General features: G+C 36.3%; 1 protein-coding gene across 6 annotated transcripts in view; it reads left to right on the top strand.

The window, feature by feature from the left end:
* Nucleotides 1-21,504, top strand: part of CDH12 (cadherin 12) — a 626,739-nt gene that overhangs the window by 412,010 nt on the left and 193,225 nt on the right. Inside the window, exons 1-2 of one of the 6 annotated variants that reach the window (XM_077786150.2) lie at nt 86-342; nt 428-565. The exons of 3 other annotated variants lie outside the window; for them this stretch is intronic. The gene's annotated coding sequence lies outside the window, so the exon portion shown is untranslated. Of the gene's footprint in view, nt 1-26; nt 566-21,504 lie in introns of those variants that run through there. 2 more of the 6 variants (XM_021546413.4, XM_085570904.1) reach the window with 2 other exon arrangements.

Genomic DNA, 21,504 nt, shown 5'->3' with positions numbered 1-21,504 from the left:
GCTCTACCCTGCGTTGAATGCTGGTGTACCTTGAGAAAGAGCACGCAAAAGCACAATTGTTTAAGTCCTCAGATGGTTAACATTGTGCATAACCTCCTCACAAATTACAGCCTCAGCTGCAGCACATCCATTAGTCTGGAAGAATGAAGATTCCCAAGCGGCCCTGGTGCCTTTCCCAATTCCCTTGCGACCCACCAATCCTCTCAGCGCTTTCTCTGCGTGTAGGGAGTGTTCAGAGCTAATCAGGTCAATGATCATCTCACGGCTCAGGGGACATGACAGGAGCCTATCACAGCACTTTCAGGATCTTCCAGACCTGAGCACGCTTGCTGAGAATCTCCCGTTAAGAAACATTGCTTTGGTGCCTCTTCTCTCACTGCCTACGAGCCTCTGAGGATTTCAGCTGATCTCTCGCTCTCTCCTCTAGACGGTGAGGAGTTCACTGAAAAAAAGGCACGGCAGCATGCGGCTACCCGGAGGGTGTTGATGGAAACTTAGATTCTCCCCGATCGCTGCTGATTGGACTGATGCTCCAGCATTACCAGAGAAAAGATTTCAATTAAAGGTAAGTGCTGCTTTATCTGGCTGCCTGCGTGGTGCCGAATTTCTGCATGGAAAGTTGGGACTGAGTGAAGTGCCAGCCTGCACTGCAGCAAGGGAGCCCGCGCCGCGGCGGGAGCGGGCTGGGGGCAGGACCCCGCGCCCCAGCCCGCAACACCTCGGGAGGGATTCCAGTTTTAAGCAGCATCTAATGAATGGCTGCAGTTTTCTGCGATCCTGTGATTCTCTGAAACTTGCAAAAAAAAAAAAAAAATCAAACCAACAAACAAAGAAGAAGAAAATTTGTTAGAAGCATGCAGGAGTGTGAGAACGGAGGAGGAGGAAAGGCAAGTGCACCTTCTCTTCTTGTGTATGTATTTGAGGAAGCACAGCAGCTGGAAAGCAAAAGTACATTATGGTAAAACACAATGCTGAATAAGGAGCATCATTCCCTCACCAGCAGGAACTCGTGGATGCAGGGTTTCAAGGTCCCATGGCATTTAAATGAGACAGTAAGGGATTCTTGAAATGTGAGTCAAGAATATGCATGAAGCTTTCCAGGCTACCTTCAGACTGAAGACTGTGCCTGGCATGTGGAAGGAATGTTATGCTTGGAGACTGGTAGGATTTGGATAGCTGCTTTCATAGGATTAGCAAATCTCCTGTATGTGGGGGGGAAAGAGTGAGTAGGGGTGCTGTTTCAATACAAGTGGCCAGAAAATTAAATTGGTTGCTATGGGGTGACAGCAGTGTTTGACTGAGATGAGAGAGGATGCATTTTTTTTATGGGCTGATAGAAAGTGAGACATATCAAAAGAAATAGACTGATACTTGAAGATCTTTATCTGTAAGGAAACAAGACAGTAAATGTGGGAGGCTGTCTTGAAAGATTAAATAAGTAATAGGAAAATGCCAGAGATTTTTACACAGCCTGGAGTTAGCTAGCCTTGTACCTGTGGTCTATCCACACTGAAATTTCTAAAGTGAACTGACTTGGATAGTCATAGTGATGTCCATGCTTGATAGCTGTGCTATCAGGGGATGTAATTAAGAAGCTTGTAAAGGCCAAACTTTTTAATACTGTAAGGGATGAAATTAAGATCTGTTCTAATGAAAAGGTCAGTTCTCTCTGTTGCCTTAAAAGTTAACACATTTTGTTTAAAACCTTTGTTTAAAATCAAAAGAAAACAGTAAGGGAAAGTTAAGTGATTTCAAATATTCATAGCTTTGACAGGTATATAACTTCTAGGCAGTTTACATAAGTGTGAATTTATTGCACTGCCTGTTTTCAGCCAATGCTGAGTCTATTGTTGTTAAATATCTATATTGTTGATTATCATTTATTGTTGGCAATACAATTCGTAGCACTATATCCTGCATTAAAAACTCAGTTAATTGATATGGACATATACATCTCAAGCCTCTTCCCTGCTCCACTCCTCCTCTCCACATCACCACCTCACTACCTGCCCCCAGCCCATGCTCCCAAAAGAAAAGGGAAAAAAGAAAGAAAAATAACAATTCCGGCAAATGCTGGTTACCTGCAGGTAACTTACTCCATTAGCCTTTTCAGTGAAAAATACCAAACTGTCTTTCTTGAAAAAACATTAGCACAGGGGGAAATGACCTGAGGTTTGGGGGGGGATGTTCGAAGAGTACTGAGAGTTTTAACTGTCTATATCTCCTTCTTGAAACTTATTTTGGAAAGTTGTATTTTTTATAGTGGTGACTCAATATGTCCACTGTTTTCTAGGAAAGAAAGCTGGTTTTGGAAGTAGTTGGATGCACTGATCCTCATTTTGGGGTAGCATATGGCTCACTTCATTTGTCATGTCATATTTAGTTGACGTTTACTAAATGCCTGGGTGCTTTCTCCACCCAGAGATGCAAGTCTTGACCAGGGTAGAAGTATTTAAATGCACATATAAGAATGCATTGTATATGTCTTCACTTTTTTTCTTTCACGACTAATCAATGTTTTTTCAGGATATTATTCATTCATATACATCAGAGTATTCATTACTAAAAAAAAAAATTAAAATACAATAACTTAATGCACTTCAGGGAATAAAAGAAATCAAGCCTAAAACAGTTGCAATTGGAGACATCCAGGTTACATACAAATAGCAGGAAATTCTGTTCCAATCTTTCACGAGGTCTGACTACAAACATTGTTTGACATGATGGCTTTGTTCTCCTTTTGTTTCACAAAGCTGTTGGTGTAAATAAAACATAAATAAATCACACTTTCATGGCAATGTGTCTGTGCCTTTCTAAACAAGTCTTACAAATACATCACAAGATCACATGTTCTCTATGCTTGTAAGTGAAGAACGCTTACTTTTCAGTGTGCCAGCCTCAGAGGTTTATGACATGACAGTTTATCTAACATAAGGAAATGCTTGCTTTTCTCATGTTTTGATAAAAGCAGGCAATAATTCTACAATTACTTCCTGATCTTTTCTATTCGTGGGTTTTGAGCCTCTTCATACATAATAATGATCCTAAAAGTGACCTCAGCAATATGGGAAATAATATTCCTCTCATTAAACAAATAAACTGGGGCATCTGACTTACTGAAGCTTTTCAGACTCGTTAAACACAGGCAGACAGATTACACAGGAAGGCAGTATAGCCTAGTTCTCACTCTTGAAATTGTTTTTCTTTTTACTCTAAGGCTGTATCAAATACTATTAAATATCTATTTATATGCAGAGTTCAACTTTATTTCAGATATTTCAAGTTCTTTGAATGAGGTCGGTGTTAATTTTTTTGCCTCAAACTATGTCTCCTTATTACTGACAGCAGAATACGATTACTATCTGGCCTAACTCCATTGAAAATTAGTGTTTGATACTAATGCTTTAATGTTTTATGAGCTTTTTAGGGAGATTCATTAAAATGAGGCTTGGAAATGAGTAAAGTGAGTTCTATGAAAACTGACATGAAACCAACCACAAACCAGTGAGGAACAGTCCCACTAAGACAGGGATATTGACATGTGAAAGAGGAAACAGCTATTAGTGACTATAGTTCATAATCCAGATAATGTAAAAGAGATATATTATCCAAAATTATATATAATTTCAAGAGTTTGGGGTGACAGTGAGTTAGAACAAACTTCAGGGATTAATGAGTTTCCACAATTTCCCTTTTTGAAGATATATGGGGAAATTGCTCTAACTGAAATGGAGACATTTTAACCCTGTGTTATTTACATGGCTTATGAAACTAACATCAGCTTTCCCAGCAAGACCATTGTGTCCCACCAGACTCTTGTTATCTCTCTTTCCTTTATTGTTTTCATAATATATTTCCTGGACTCTTGTTCTTGCACCTCAGGGTAGCACCTTCCTCTTTGTAAAGTCTCATTTTCTTCCTAATAATATATGTTTATCTTCATTCTTTTCCTCTTTACATTCCTTCGTTCTTTCCTTTTCTTCGCCTACCATGATTCTCCTCCTTTCTTTGATGCTGCAGAAATATCACTTTTCACACTTGGCCCATCTGTGTAAATTTTTCATTTTTAATTGAAACAAAACCCCACTGAAGACACTCCAGTGCTCACAAGAATGGGATGTGTGTGCTCCAACTCTCAATCCTCTTTTTCTCTAGTTTTTAATTGTTTTTGATTGTACAGTCTTTGTGTCAGCTACTGTATCTCACTGTACAGTAAGTAGCTAGAACAGTAAGATATGGTTCTGCTTCCAGCTTTGGAGGCTATGAGTGTGTCTAGACTGTAGAAATCTGCTCTTCACTGGTTCATAGAAACACTGCAAGGTTTAAGTAATTTGCCTCAGGATTACATTGTTTTTGCAAAATTATACATTACAGCTAAAAATAAGCAGAGATTATAATGTATATATTATGCATTTAAATTAAAAAGTTTTGAGCATATTTTCAGTGGTTGCTATTTTCAAGCCACTGTGAAAGCTGCACCTCCTGAATGACTTCTCAGATTCTAATAAATTGATATAGAGGCTAATTGGACTCTGCTACTACTTTTTCCTGGCTTCTCTTTTTATTGTGGCTTGTCATAGATAACAGCATGTTAAAGGATGACTTTCAAGCACTGTCTTTTGTATTAACAGAACCTTTCACAAAGGCCCAGTTGTTTTGTAGAGGTGTAACTTACTGGCATATGTCACCAAATATTTGTTCATGTAATTATTTTGTAGCACAGCTTTGAGGATACAGTTCTCTTTTTGGGAGGGGCAAAGTTTCAGTCTGCTTTCTTGTTGAACCTTCAAGCTCCAGGTGGAAAAATTCTACATCAAAATTAAATACAAACTAACCTCACTATATTGATTATTGGAATTTGTATTTAGCAGAGGTCAGGTTTTACCATCCTAATATTGCAATGGGTTGTTTAAAGATTCTCTTCTTCTCACCACCAGGAGAGAACTAAGAGAGTTCACATCATGAGACTTGGTCAGATTACTTTAAGAGCAGCTGTGGTTCTGTTTCTGTCAATTGTATCACTTCAGGTTTGAGGGTGAAGAGTCCTCCTGCAAAGATCACACTCACTGATGTACACCAGACAGTTCAGGGCTGGAGTATCATCTTTCTGCTGCATGTGTCTCAGCTGTCAATATTTATTAAGGCAATGACTGCACTGGTTGGGATATGTATGATGTAAGCTTTGTTTACTGTCCTGTGTTGCAGCAGAGTAGGATTTGGGGTCTGCCGGTGCTGAAGTCCATCTCTGTACTGTTGTACTGAATGGTCCAAACCTTCAACCACAGCTCAGATGCAAACCTTTATGGAGATATTCATAAGAAAAGTAGATGTCTGAGATTAAAAATAAGAAACTGTTGAAGAAAAATTTTGTCTACCACATAAGTTTAGTAGTTATTTATTTAGGTACCAGAATTATTTGCTCTGTCAACTTTTGGAGTATAGTATATTTGGGACAATCTCCAAAACTGATGATGAATACTCGGTTAAATGACTTGGATGAATAGTTTTTGTTTCCACAGTTAGGCAAGATTTATTATTCTTTTCATGCATGCATTTACTCACTGACTGCATTAATACTTTATCCAGCACACCAAGTACACTTACAAAATACCATAGCGGCTAATTTGATTAGTAAAATGCTTGAAACAATTTTTTTCCCCCTAAAGGTAAATAGGTAAGAAAACCCATTCCTTTTTCAGAAAACACACATGACTTCTGACATTTCTTGATCAGCAATGTACTCTTGCATTGATCCCATAATCCAGCTTTTTGAACTGGGTCATTTGACCTAGCATCTATAAGCATTAGGTAGGCTCCTGGCTGCCGTTCTCTGAAGGCTGCCAGCAGGTGCTAAGTGTAATTGTAAATGGAGATTTACATTTGCCAAAAACTTGTTTGTGGCCTTTATTAATTTCACAAAAATTTTGGTTTTGTTTATGCAGTTCAAACACTACCTACAGGACTTGGTTTGAACTGGAGACCTAGATTCTGATTTCCTTTCCCTTTTCCTTGTTTGTTTTATAGTCCCCTTTGACCACTTATCTAGTTAGTATATTGCAGTATTTCTTCTGTATATGGAGTTGAGATGATAGTTTAGGCAGCTCTCTTAAAAGCCAGGATGAAGATCACAAAGTACATTTCTTAAGAACCTCCTTGGCATTCTATCCTCAGGCATACTGTCTCTCTGTGTGTGTTACACACTTTCATATATCTGTTTTATACTCAGTTTAATGCATAATCTAAACAACAACAACAAAAAATACTCCATTCCACGGTTCATTTCTCCTATTTAAGAAAATGCTGACAAAAAAAAATTGTTAAATGGAAAATTTAGCTACAGCTTTCTAAAAATACTTATAGCATGAAGAAAAGTTAGAAACCAGTATTTCTTTACTAGATTTTCATTGTCTTGAACAGTCTGAGCAGAATTTTACACAATACTACTGCTAGGAATTTGATGATGAAGCCATTCTGCCAAATCTGAGTTCAATCATACTTATTGCAACAAGCTTTCTATAAAAACTCTTCTAGTTCAAGCAATATTTCATTAATTAAACTAGAGTAATAATTATATACCCAAATGCAAAACTATTGTGTTTCCATTTCGGAGCCTTGTATGTTTGCTTGTTAAGTGTCTTTCCAATTCTCTCTAAAATATTAATAGTATTCATAGTATTTGTTGGCCATAATTTAAAATATTTAACTACATCTCTTTAAAAAGGGCATAAGTAAGTGTAGATCTATCTCACTGTAACTCCAGACAGATGTTACAGAATTCCTGAATTACACTATTATAAGAAAAGAAGTAAAAAAGTAGCTCTGTGCCTTTCAATAAAGGTCCTGACTGATGAGCAGACCTCTCAGTAGAGCTGTGTTTCATATTTTCATAATTAAATAGCCTGATGGGTTTTGGTTTGTTGGTTTTTTCTTTTTAAAATCTGACCTCCTAGACAGCAGTACTCAGATTTTCTATAAACCAGAGCTTTTTTTTAATTTGGCCCTTCCTCCTCTGAACTGTTATTTGAAGGAGAGTGTGTCAAAAAAATAAAGCGAGAAAATGTGATATACCTGGCTTCTACTTGAATGAGTGCATATGTCAGAATAAATATGAAGTGTGAGAGGTGGTGTTGAAAAGGTAAGTGCTGATAAGGAAAACACTCAAATTAATTTACTAATTAGAATGCTTTTTAAAGAGCATCATTTGCCTCTGATGTTTCTGTGATTCAGTATAAAAATTGCTATGCCATTTTTTGGTCCTCACTGCATGTAAATCTAATAAAATTTTCAGACACTATCACTTTCTTCTGCATTTGTCCTCATGTCTCCTCATCCCATCCCTATCCTCCTCTTTTTATTATTATTTGTGAATGTCCTTTGTTAATGTGCAGAATGTGTAAATGACTATTTCAGATGCATCAATGGACTTCAATCCCACTCTGCATTAACCATCAGATGCAGCACATAGCAATTACCTGTCATTCTTTCTCACCCTGAGAGCCAAAATTTATCTGTCAAGGACATATGTGAGTTCCAGCAGCGAAAGATGTGAGTAATCCTAGGCTAGGTAGACAGGATACTATGTATGGCTGGATGGAGTAGAGTCATCAGGGCAAGCAATTGGATTATTTTAATAGTTAAAGAGAAAAAAACTCAAATAAAACAACATAAAAAAAAAACCTCAAAGAAGAAAACCACAAAAATCAAACAAACAAACAAAAAAAAACCCAAAAAACAAAAGAACTAACCAGAAAAAACAACAACCCACCACAAAAATACAACCCCAAAAAAACCCACAGGAAATATTAGAAAGTAGCCATTTTGTTTGTTTGTTTGTATTGGTTTGGGGTATTTTTGGTCTGGTAAAAGTATTTTTCTCCAAGACTATTATTTAAACTGGGTGGATTTACTTCTTTATTTGGTTTAGCTTTTTTTTATTTTTCCTGGAACTGCCTGGAGCATTATCTTTCAACAAACAGTGGGCATTTTTTGCAAATGTTTTCTAAAGGTCACTCCTTTTTAATCAACTCAGTTTTTCTGTAATAATTGTATGACATTTTTTGCCCTATTTGTGATCAAAGAGCATGAATACTTTGAATAGAAAACACACACTTACTGTCTTTCTAAATGTTGATGTTACAGTTCTGTGCAACGTTGGAAGGGGGTTGCTGAACAACAAGAATTATCATTCAGTTCTCATTTCAACCCTTTTTGTAGTACATGCCTAGGGATGCTAATTCAGGTAAAAATAGCAAGATGCTATGTTTAAATTTTGTCTTGAGTGTAAGGTCTCACAAATATTTCTAAATATGTCTTCTGTCCAGTCAAGGCATGAACACAGTTCAAGTTCACATACCTAGTGACAGATGATGATTTTAACTAACAGATGAGATTTAATAAGTCTAACTGGATATAATCTAACTTATTTGATAAAGAGCAACTGGAGATGGTAACCATGCACCCTACCTCAGTTGTTTCTAATAGTGCAGGTTCTACCAAGCAAAACACAAGTAGGTCTACCTAAAATGATTTTAATGTGTTTAGGTTTAGGTGTATCAGACATTTCTTTCTCTACCAGCTGTTCTTTAGTTCTCTTTGGACAAATATCATAGTAGAGACATTGTTTATTATCATTTCTAAGCATACTTTGGGATGTTTGGGATTATTCTTTGACTTTCTGCCTTTTTGTGCCTGGATGTCTTGTGCAAAAATGATTAAGGCAGAAGAGGTCTTGTGCCATCTAAAATTTTAAAATTTACAAGTGCTGGAGGTTATATCTATATGTGTTGTGTGATTTGCCTGCTCATTTTGTTTTCAGATTTTAATTTTGAAGAAAAATAGTCTGATATGACTGATTTCCACAGTTAAACTAGCCATTTTAGGAACCATTCTTCTGAAGTCTGTGATAGGCTATCTCTGCCTCCCCAGTAAAAATAAACAACAGTATTTGTTTTGGAAAATGTTGCCTTCATACCTCTTTAGTGCTAAACTCCTCAAATAGAAATTGTCTTTCTTGCAAAGAAACAAAACTTAGGTTGAATGGGTTTAGTTTTCATGGGATATGTGGATAAATTTTTTTAAAGTGCACTTCATAAAGCATAAATGTGAGGTTTTAAATAGCTTGTCAGGAAAAAGAAGTGATTTTTAATGCAGATCTATGAAATAGATGCTCTTTAGTAGCATCAATATCCCTGAAGGCAAATATTTGAAAAGGCAGAGAGCACCATAACACCAAGATAAATGTTGTGAGTAGGATGGAAAGCAAAATAAAAAAAAAATGTAAATAGAGAAACATTTCTTGTCAAAAAAAAAGAAAGTATTAGTAATCAAAATCATTCTTCTATTTTTCAGTTTATTTGCCAATCTCTAATAAGAATTGAGGGTTTTTTTTTAACATTAAAGGGTTTTGTCTCTTTAATTACTTTCAAAATATTTTAAAATCTTTATTTTTTTATTCTGAAAGTAATTAGGAATACAAATGAAGTACATAATATGTATTTTATTTATTATGCAAAATTCTATTGCTCTCTTACTGAAGCAAAACACAGCCACAGAAATGAAAACTAATTCTAAGTAATCATTCAAAATACCACTTTATAATTCTTTAAGAGAGTATAATCCCATGTATGGTGGAATTTGATATATTCTAAAATTGTAAAACTTCTGAAGCTCTCTGTAAAACCAACTGATAATCTGATAATCCTTTGCAAGAGCTTTGTAATTGGATAATCTTATTCATCCCTCTTTGAGGCATTAAACTATATTTTATGGAAGGTATTGTGAAAGGAGCACTGCTCTGGTTTTATAACCTAGCTTTAATTCCATTAAAAGGTAACCTATCATGTTTACCAACCCCACAAGTGAAAGAAATTTTAGAGTCTCCTCAGTACTTTGCCACACAGAAAAAATCTACAGAAGTATCTGGCAAACTCTAGTTTACAGAGCAGGCAAAATTCAAAAGAGTCAACATGGATGGAAAATGAATTTAACCTTCTATTATTTTTCAGGAACTGGATCCAGCTATGGATATGAAATACACTGAATATGATTGATAGAACTAGAAAATGGAACTGAGCGGGTAGGGTTGATAAGCATTCATGAGAGCTTTGAAGTTTCATGGAATGTCTAAACAGTCTTAGAACAATTAAGTCTTGACTTCTACTGTACTCTTATGTCTGGGATTGAAGTGTCATTCAGCGGCTAGGATGTTGCGCAATAGACAAGATCCTGCTTCAGTCATGAAACCAAAGTGCCAAGAGTGGGACAGTGCAGCACCTCTGACTGAGATTTGGTGAGAGTGTGACTATTTATGTGATGCTATCAAGGGCTATTGAGCTTTTTGTCTTGGACAAATTGAAGTTTATAAGTACTTGTGGAGGGTTGACCTTGGCTGGATTCCAAGTGTCCTCCAAATCACGCTATTAGTCCCCATCTGGACAGTGAAGGGAAAATAAGATAAAAAACAATTTGTGGGTTGAGATAAGGCAGTTTGCTAAAGCAAAAATGAAAGTTGGCATGTGCACGACAAAAGAAAAGGAAAATATTTATTCTCTACTTCCCTTCAGCAAGTGATGTTCAGGCCACTTTCAATGTAGCAGTTGCTCTGGAAAGCAAACATTGTAAATAACAAATGCCTCCCCTTCCTCCTCCTCTCCTTAGCTTTTATATCTGAGCAGATGTCATATGGTATGGAAAATCCCCTTGGTTATTGTGGGTCAGCTGGCCTGGTTGTGTGCCATCCCAGGATCTTGTCCACCCCCAGCCCCTTGATGTGTGGGAATGCTGAGAGACAGCAGTACCCAAAACCCTGGCTGGTTATCAATACCTTTCCAGATACCAATGCAGAGTACAACAGTGTAACAGCTGCTGTGGGAAAATGAACTCTGGCTCAGCTAGACTCAACACAGTACTGAAATTATTGTCCTCTGCCAAAATTCTTTTGCCTTTAAATATAATGGAAAAAAAAATAAAAATAAAAAAAAAGACAAACTTGGTTTGTCTCATTTTCCCCACACATTGCGCACAAATAGGTCGGTTCTCAGCTTTTGGAGACTTGCCCATCTGCCAAACGTAAAAATAAAGAGACCATTTCCTTTTTTCATTTATCCCAACCCAGCAAACAATGAGTAGTGAGTTACTATACTAACCAGTGCCTTCTAGGAGTCATGTTTCCCTCCACAGATCCTTAGCACTATTTTCCTTTTCCTGTTCCTAAAGAAGTAAAGAGTCAATGTCTCAGGATCTAACTCATATTTTTCCAAGAGATTGACTTGTGATCACAAATTGCCATAATGTCAGATATAATCCCAGAGATCATAGGCATAAATAGGAGCATTCTTAGTTTGGATTAAGGACTTGCTGACTTCTTGAATATAGAAGCAGTATATTTATTTTCAATACCAGTGGTAGACAGTAATTTCAGCCTTTGCTTGTTCTCCTGCCTCAGGGGAACTGAACTGCTGCTGCCTTAGGGGAGCTGAGGTGCTACTGGCTGCTGCCATTTAACTCTTAGGGTTCTTTGAAATGGTTTGTGAACTACTTCTCCTTCCTTTTTCTTGTTTCTTTGATTTTCCTGATGAATATGTTCCTGAAATGCCTTTTAAAGCAAGTTCAGATATCTGTGCAAATAATATCTTCTAAACACCTGGAGGAGACCAGCAAACGTAAATCATTAGTTCAAGAGAGTCTGTCTTCAACAAATTCCCCCACCTCCCCATAACTAGATGCACTTGATTAAACAACAGTTAATATGTACTTACAAATTATGATTCCCATTAATATTCCCATGTAGCTATATTGTTTCTTCTCTATTTTTCTCAGTCTTCCTAATGGCAAAGAATGAAAATTTAACTAGTGTTGGTTTTTACTATCCAGAACAAGAGAGTTCCTGCTGTGTGTATATGGCAGTAAATGTGTCTGAGAAGAAGTGGCATTTCTGTAAGCATGCACATACATGAACATCTTGGTTTTGTATATTACTTTTAGAGCATTGTTTAAAGTTAGTGCAATACCCATAGTGTGAGATGTTGGCATATTTGTCCAGTCTTTACACATTTTGTATGCCCCCTCAAGATCTGATTAGACATTACCTAATGGTTTTCAATTTTTAATTGTTCATTTCCTGTTATTTCTTCTCTTTAAAATCAGATGATCCACTATTCTTTCCAAGTACTACTGTTGCCATTTTCCCAGGACAGGCAGACTTCATTTCCTTTCCTTTTCCTTTGCTTAACTGTTACCCCTCAGCACCCACTTTAGAGCAGAACCAAGTCAAAGGAATAAAAGAGGATAAATAAATCAGCTCATCTTAACAATCTTCTATGTTACACTCTAGAGAAGTGTGTTCACATACTGTTCCTAAAAATTTTTGTTCATTCTTGTATATGGTTTCTCTTCCTGTGTGGCTGTTATAAAGGGTAATAATATATATATGTACATATATATATATATATATATATCTTTATAATATATATATTTACCCATATAATGGGTAAATAGAATGAAGGAAAAAAGAAGTCTAATTGCGTACTATAATTCTTTTAAGTCAGGGTGAAATCAGCCCTTTAAAATGTCTTTAGTATTATTGGCAAAATATAATTTTATTGCTCTCTTCAGAATGTTGATGGATTTACAGGACCCAAAGAAATAAGAGATTTGTAGAATAGTCCAAAAGAGAATGTAATGGTACAATAGAAGGATTAATTGTGAAAGTAATCATGTTAGTTTTCTAATTATTCAAATCTTAATTACAACTGTGTTGGCCCAATTAGTTCAAAACACAAGGCTAATGTTAGGGTTGGGTGGATACTCAGCATCTGTGCATAAGTAAGAGGCATCTGTTGCCAAGTGGTGGAGCGATAGAAAGTGTCAACTCACCAGCTGTGAATTCAACAAAGCTCTTAAAAACTAAATTTGAGCCAACACAATGATTTAGCACCCTTGGGATCGTGTAAAGCTTATCATACGTGTATACTTCAGCTAGTTGTCATCTAGTGGGACTGAAATCTCGAGCAACTCTGCATAAGTCTTTGTCTGCTTTTAAAATGCTCTGCCTGACAGGGATCTGCAATCTGACAGTGACATTTCTGCCTGACAGGGCTGCAGTGGTGTTTTTTATCTTGTTTTTTTTTTTTCCTTGAACAATCTAGAGAACAAAATATTGTTAAGCTGTTCAGAATATGCATTGCCTTAAGATTTTACAGCATTTTACATGTATTACATACAGATAAAAGGATAGAAAAAAAGTGAAATACTAAGAGGAATATCTTGTCTACAAGATAAGTGTTGTCTTTTCTTTCTTGGCACCAGTTTTGTAGGAAGATGTTAAATATCCATTGTACCTTGTACTTTGTTTATTGCTATCATTTTCAGAAAGACAGGATTTTTATGATTCTGGCTATTGATACTGATCTTAGTAATTTCTAGTATTACCTACAGAGACTAGGGATATTAATAGTGTTGCTAACTTTACAATGGTATGTTTGATATTTATGCATTATTAACATTTAATGGTAATGTGTAAACTTTACTGAAAGATAATCAATTGGCAGCAAGAACAAGAGAAGGTGAACATTAAAACCTAAGATGGAATTATATTGAACACTAATGCATTCACTTATGACCTAGTTCTGAATGTTATAGATCCTTTGTCAGTGACTTCATTTGCATTACTTTCAAGTTTTTATTTATTCACATATCACAAAATACAGATGGAGGAGTGTTGTAACCGCAGAGGAGTGTTTAGATTCACTGTAGTCTGATAATGTTGTTAATTTACATGAAATGCATAGAGTTTTTTATTCTAGTGCAATGCAATAGAAAATGAGCTCAACATTCTAGATTGCCTTCACAAGAATTTTCAATTACATTAAAATAAAATAAAATTGAATTATAGAGCATTTCAACCATTCTGGGTCCAGGTTTCTTTGTTTGCAAATTGCGAGGAGAGAAAAGTTTTTATTTCCTTCCTGTTTGAGCCAATATCCCTATTAAAGTATGGTTTGTTCTTTAATACAGAGACTTTTGCTTTAAAAAGAAAAAAAAAAGCCTATGCCTGTATGGCAATGCTTGAGCTATTTTATTAAAGCAGCAATCTGTCTGGACCACAAAAGCCAAGCAACTCAACCTGCTTGTATAAAAATATCTATAAATAAACAGAACTACTTCTGAAGAGATGTAATGAAGTGTAAACTCTATTGGTTGTAAACTGAGCTCTTAGGTGAATTGGAAAGCATTTTTTAAACTCACAATTAATTTAGGTGTTTCAACATCTGCATAGTCACAAAACAAATTCAGCAGTTCTTCACATTAAACTGAAATTTGTGTATAATTGTCTGTGCAGCAATGTAATGAAACAGAAAGTAGTACTACATTACATTTAGCTCAGGTTAGCTGATCACTTTTGCTTATGATTGTGAGACTTCATCAAAAGCTCTTGGAAGCTCTAGTGCTGCCACCTCCACCAAGGAGTCACAAGTGCCATGTGTCTAACTGTAGTATTGCTGTAAGCGGGAAGAAGGAACATGGTGAGACATGCAACATTTAATTACATGTGCTCTGGTGCTTTGGATTTCAGTTTCCTTTTGCATTTGTGGCTATATTTCACCTGCAAATTGTTCTTTCATTTTAAATCATATTGACAATGTGAATAGCATGTGTATACTTTAACTAAACAACTTACCAATTCAAGTGGGCTGCCTCAGCTGTAAGGCATGAACTCAGAAGTGATAAAGCATGGCACTGCTTCAGTAAAATGGAATAAGAAATCATTTTGACAGAGCTTAGATCTTGGTGTGGGCTGTTGAATGGGTTTGGTTATGGGATTTATTATTCCCTCCCCCCGTCTGCCCCTTTCCTTTCAAGGTCAATGTTCCTTATTTTTTGTAGAGCACATTTTACATGACAGTACAGAATGAAATGCAGCCTGGCTGGGTTAGTGCTTTTGGGGTCAAAGTGGATTCCTGAATGCAAGGAAAGAGCACCTGAGATGTAGTGTTCACAACCACCCTATGAAGACAAACTGTGACTGTACATCAGATGATCAGACTGCATATTTTTATTAGGGGCATGTTATGAAGGATTTTGAGAATAAATATTTTAGCCTATAAGTAAAGGAAATACTCTCTCTTTTGTTTAACTCAACTGCATGGAATTAAAAGAGAGTGGAAGTGCTGTGATCATATAATATTGTTTTTTCTGAAAACCAATTCTTGTTTATTGGGTCTGGAGGCATCTTTAAAATAGCAAATTTAGGCAATCAAAATTAGAAATAATAAGACTGGTTCATCTTTTTTGAAGGTCTCTTGGGTCCTGAAAGAAGCAAACCTATGCTCCTTTAACCACAGAGGGAGCTAATGCTTCCTTTGCTGCTCTACCCTTCTACATGTTAAAACAATGGTAAAGCATCAGTCTCATGTAAACAAGACTAGAATAACTTTATCTAACCCTCTACCCAGTACAAGTTTTTGTGATGTACACATTTACATAAATACCACATTTGTGGGTAAAAATTGTAGCAAGTTAGAGCTTGTCTCAAAATCAAACTCCTATATTCAATGGATATCAACTCTTAAATGTTCCATTGTGATAAAGTACTGAATTTTACCTAAAACTAATGAGGTACAATAGAGTAGATAGAGCATTTAGTCTGACAGAATCATTTCAGTAAGATGGTATTTCTTTAAATAATTTCTGCTAAAGCCAAAGGATCTCTCTCTTATAATTCTATTCTATTATATTCAAAGTGTCATATTTTGTAAGGCTTTCTTTGTGAAGACCATTTGGGTTACATTGGCAGTTGCAGTTTGAAAATGCACCTTGAAACTTCATACAGCATACAAAACTTATCAATATATCATGTGTCAAACATACCAACTAAATCAAGTAACTTCAGTGAGGTTATTCCATAATGTTTAAGTTTCCATAACAACAGCTAATGTCAATATCTGTCTGGTAGAATCACATCAGCATTTTCTGCTGCTTCAAATTGAATTGTTATGGTAAGGTAAGTGAAAGAAATTATAAAATACCATGTGCTAGGGTATCTAGACATGCTGTTTAAAAGCATCACTAAAAGCTGTTCATTCACACTGAGGTCAATGACATGTGCTGGGATGACTCCTTAAATAAGTTTCATCAAGTGTACTAACTTCAGAGTAGCTATTTAGTTTTAAATTGTACCATAAAAAAAGATTATCAGATTTTGATTCAGTGAAACTTTTGTTATATAGATTTCAGTGATACTGGATGAAGATCTGCTACTCTCACTTTCAACAAAGAAAGTAAAACCAGGGAGAACCTCTCTTTGTAGTATGTTATGACAAGTTCTCACTCTTTACTATCAGTATCACAATCACTTCTGTGAAACAAAACATCATAGAAACCAGCTATGAATTCTTGAAAATTTAAAGGTATTAGGAGTCTGTGTGCTTTCTTTGTTTATGACAATTATCTTATATTGTTTTGCAGCTGAGTTTTTCCACTAAAAAATCTTGAAACGTGAGCATACTAGTACAGAAAGTGTATGGTGATGAAGACAGCATGAAGCTTTTAGTGTAAAAGATCATTTTCCTGGGGAGAAAAAGAATATTCTGACTATGACAGAGATATATGATTCTGTTTTAATTGATGCAGACTATATTATGTAAATTATCTTCGACTTCTACAGTGTGTGATCACTAAGAAGAAACTGGTTTTATAATGTCCTGTGCTGAAGTTCAGAAGCTGTTTAATTCTTATGTAATCTGTATTAAAATAAAGTGGTCAGTAAACAGAGTAGAAGTGAGGTGATTTACCCATTAGGCAAGGATGAAGACAATGTATGTTGCCCTGTATGCCATGCCTCAGCAAAGATACTCTTTGTACTATTACTTTACTGAGCTGAGATTTTTTTTTCTTCAGACTCCTTCGGGACAGGAATAAATCAGACATGAGATAGCGTTAATCCGGTTTTACAGAGGAAGAAAATTACAGTGCTTATTCTCTCTGAGACTCATTATATTTCAGAAGACATGTGGAACCAGGCGGTATTCTTTCCTGTACAAAAATCAAGATTTGAATATGGTATGAAGGACATCGATCTATTTTTTTATAGTCCTATAATTATAATACATTATGTCAAGACTCTCCATCCTCTCTGTACTACTATAGCTGCACTAAGTTTAATAACTTGATTTGAATTCCTTATATGTGAAGCTGTTACTGCACGAGATCTTTCTGAACCTTTTAAGGACTTGTATAAATATAACATACTGGACATCAAACTGTTTGCTCCATAAACATAATTTTTTGCAATTTAGTGTGAATAAATAGTTTATTGATAGTGCAAATCAAGTGGTTTATATAATGCTTGTGGTAATCATTTGCCATAACTTTCTCTGTGTTGTTATTAATGCAAGTTCTTGTCATTTATAGTATCTCTTCAATTTCTAGTTTTGCTACCTATTTTCTTAGAGTAACTTCAGAATAAATTCCAGAGAATTCCTACTGCTAGTTTTAACTTCCCCATGCTCATAAGGATTCTGTTTGAATTGCAAACTGAACATAAGAACTGTATCATCAGCTGGATTTTTTTTCTGTGTATTTAGGACTAATTCAAGTCCCAGTGATGTGAACCTGAATTTTCTTATTGACTTCCCAGTGAGGTGGATTAAGCCCTAATGCAGTGCTTCTAACTCTGGTTCTCTAATGCCTAATGCAGTAACTAGGAAGAACTAAAGCAAATCTCAGTTATTAACCATATTCAACCAACTCAATGAGTATTAACAATATTCAACTCAACACCAGAGTTGAAGTAACTGCAAGTGTATCACTCAAGAGGGAAGAGATAGTAATTGCAGCTCATGGTTTCCCCTTTCATAACAAAAAAGAAATAAATTCCTAAATTATTAAAATTTGCAAATAAGCCAGAATTATTAATCTTCCATTTTTATATGAAGTTCTAGAAAGAAAATTAGTAGTCACCATAATAGAGACACTGAAATAATCAAAGTACAAACCCATACTCCTTTATACTATTTCAAATCCTTTTCTTAATTTTAGACCCTCTATTTGAGTTCCCATAACATTCCCTTACTTTGATGTGGCAGCAACTTGCTGTTATCCTGATAATTCCTGTCAGCAATTATGTTCTCTCTTCTTGATGAGAATGAGAGGGGAAAAGATGCGCAAAATTCTTCATTAAATTACTCTGTGTGTCACTGCCATGCAGACAGCTTAAACTTTGTGTTGCAGGTAGCCAGGAAGTGATTCCCACTTAACCACAAGAGCAGAGTTGAAAATAAGAAAAAAAAAAAAAAAGAGAAAATTAAAAAACTGTGGTATTATGTTTGTTGTCAGTTTTAGTAGTAAGAAATGTGAATTTCCTTAGTGCATTTAACTTGAAAAATTCAAATTTAAAGTTGGCACCCTAGTTCCCCATTCCTTAAATAAAATAATGGACTCTATGAAATGACAGGCACTAGCTGCCTATCAGACAATAGCAATGAAGTTTCAATGATCTTTGTGTACTTTAAAGGGGTATATTTGAAGAGCAGTCTGATAATAGAATTCACTCCTTATGTTACATTTTAATTTGCAAGGTCATTGCTGAAAGAGAACACAGAAATCTGAAGCCTATCCTATGAAAGGGATGATGATCCAATTCAGGTTTGGAAAGGCAAACAAAGCAGTTATATAAGCTGGTGCCTTAATACCTCTAACTTTACTCAAGGCATCTGCTGTAGTCCGATGTCTTCTTCAAGAAGCATAGAAAGGAAATAAAAAATCATTATTTTTCTTTTATTCACCAGTTAAGTGCTATGCTAAGGCAAATGCATTAATTGTTTTCCTACATAATCTCAAGGGAGCAGACAGAAGATCAGATCTATATCCCAAATCTTGATTGGAGAATTCTAGGTTCTCATCAGGAAAACATTAAGAGACAAAATTAAGTCTCAGTCTTTCTGTAATATGTTGTACAAATTGCCTGTATAGTTTTGGAATACTTCATCTGGAAGAGACTAGAAAGAAAAAGATTATTCCTGTGTGAAAAATGCTATATAATTTCTTCCAACTGCCTTCTGGAATTGAAAATTCAGGAACTTAAAGGTTTCCAGAGCTTAATGGGAAGTTTCTGTCAAAGGTATCTCAAAATGGGAGAGACAGGACAACAGAGATTTACAGAGATTATGTGCTGCTATGAAAAGTATGGACTACAATCATCACCTTGCCTAAAGATAAAGTTGAGCATTTGGAGTCTAAGAAGGGTGTCTGAGACAAACTTCAAATACAACCCAAATTTTTAGGTTGGCCAAGTGTTCCACAATCTTCTGTTTGACTTTTCCAATTTCTGAATTTGGAAGATTTTTTTGGGATAGAAGTGTATCTGCAAAGAAGAGCTAGCCAAGAACATATCCATGCCTTTCCAAACCAAGACAAAATACATGAGCTTGTAAGAAAAGGAACATTTGTATATATACCTCAAATTAGAGGTTTTTTTTTAATTTGATATGTGTAAGGGAATTCACAAAATACTGGGCTTTTTGAAATAAGTCAACACATTTAACCAACAAAAAGATTCCTGGTATTACATTTGGTTTCATGAACATTTGAATATCTGTCAGTTGCTGGTAATTCATCAGCTCCGTAACACAATTTTAAAATTATGATTCTCAAAGGTATGTCCAAACACATATGACACACATATGTCTCTTGACATATTTCAAGAGACAAAACATATTCAAGTAGACAAAATATTAAGTGAAAATATTCTTTAAAAGATTAACAATAACTTAATTTCAGTTTTTCTGAAATATATTGCCTGAGTTTCTTTTTGTATTTAATTTGCATTTCAGGCTTTTAAATACATTAAACTGTCATGGTAAGAGCTGTAGATTTGAGACTACTAAAGAGATTTTTTTTCCAAAACTGTGCAAATAAGTAGCATGATATCCATCATCTGGTAACCATCGAATAATATTGCAAGTAGAAATGATAGAATCATTTAGGTTGGAAAAGACTATTAAGATCATCAAGTCCAAACACAAAACTTACCCTGCCGTTAAATCATGGACCAAAATGCTACACCTACATGCATCACCACCAGTCATGGTGACTCCATAATTTTCCCTGGTAGACTGTTCCAGTGCTCAACAGCACTTTCCATGAAGACATTTTTTCCTAATATCTAAATAAACCTTCTTCTGTTGCAACTTGAAGTAACTTCCTCTTTCCCTACCACTTTGGAAGAAGTGACCAGCTCTCATTTCACAACAACCCCCTTCGGGTAGTTGAAAGGAGTAGTAAGTTCTCCTCAGAGCCTCCTTTTCCGCGGGGTAAACAACCCCCTCTCCCTCAACCACTCCTCACTGGTTATGTTCCAGGCCCTTTCCCAGCTCCTTTGCCTTTCTCTGGAGGGTGAGGCTCCCAGAACAGAACAGAGGATTTGAGGTGTGGCCTTGCCTTGCTGAGTACAAGGGAACAGTCACTGTCCTGTCCTGCTGGCCACACCTTTGCTGATAGAGGCCAGGCTTCCATTGGCCTTCTTGGCCACCTGGGCACACGCTGGCTCATGTTCACCTGGCAGTCAACCAGCACTCCCAGGTACTTTCCTGCTGGGCAGCTTTCCAGCCACTCTGCACCCAGCCTGTAGTGCTGCAGGAAGTTGTTGTGACCCAAATGCAGGACTCTGCACTTGGCCTTATTGAACCTCATACAAGTGGCCTTGTCCTATTGATCCAGCCTGTCCAGATCCCTCTGCAGAGCCCTCCAGCAGATCAACACTGCTTCCCAAATTGGTATCACTTGCAAATGACTGAGGGTGCACTCAATCTCCTTGTCCATGTTCTCAATGAAGAAATTAAACAGGACTAACCCCAAAACTGAGCCAGCAGGAATTATACTAGTGATCTGACCACTAGCTGGATGTAAACCCTTCACCAGCATTTTTCAGGCTCAGCCATCCAACCAATTTTCTACCCAGCAAACTATGGACCTGTCCAAGTCTTGAGTAGCCAGTTTCTCCAGGGGAAGGCTGTGGGAGACAGTGTCAAAGGATAGTCCAGGTAGAAAACATTCAGAGCCTTTCCTTAATCCACTAAGGGTGTTGAATTCCCATGGAAAGGAGATCTGTTTGATCAAGCAGGGCCTTCCTTTTCTAAACCCATGCTGACTAGGCCTGAACATCTAGTCAACATGGTTTAGAAATTGTCGTGTCGTGGTAAAATTCAAGATGTTCTGCTCCATTTCTTTTAGTGACACTGAAGTCATACTGACAGGTCTGTAGTTCCCCAGATCCTCCTTCCAACCTTTTTTTATAGATAGGCATCACACTGGCCAAACTACCATCCACTGTTACCTCCTCAGTTAAAAAAGACAATGATGGAAAGTGATTTGGTGAGCACTTCTGCCAGCTTCCTAATTACCCTTGGGTAAATTCCACCCAACCCCTTAGACTGTGTGACTGTTATAGCAGATCACTGATCATTTCCCATGTGTTATGGGGGCTTCATTCTGCTCCCCATGCCTGTT

Source organism: Lonchura striata, chromosome 2, assembly GCF_050655825.1.
Source record: "Lonchura striata isolate lonStrDom1 chromosome 2, ASM5065582v1, whole genome shotgun sequence".
Classification (NCBI taxonomy): Eukaryota; Metazoa; Chordata; class Aves; order Passeriformes; family Estrildidae; genus Lonchura; species Lonchura striata.
The sequence above is the reverse complement of the archived record's forward strand: the minus strand, read 5'-3'. Positions and strand labels throughout refer to the sequence as shown.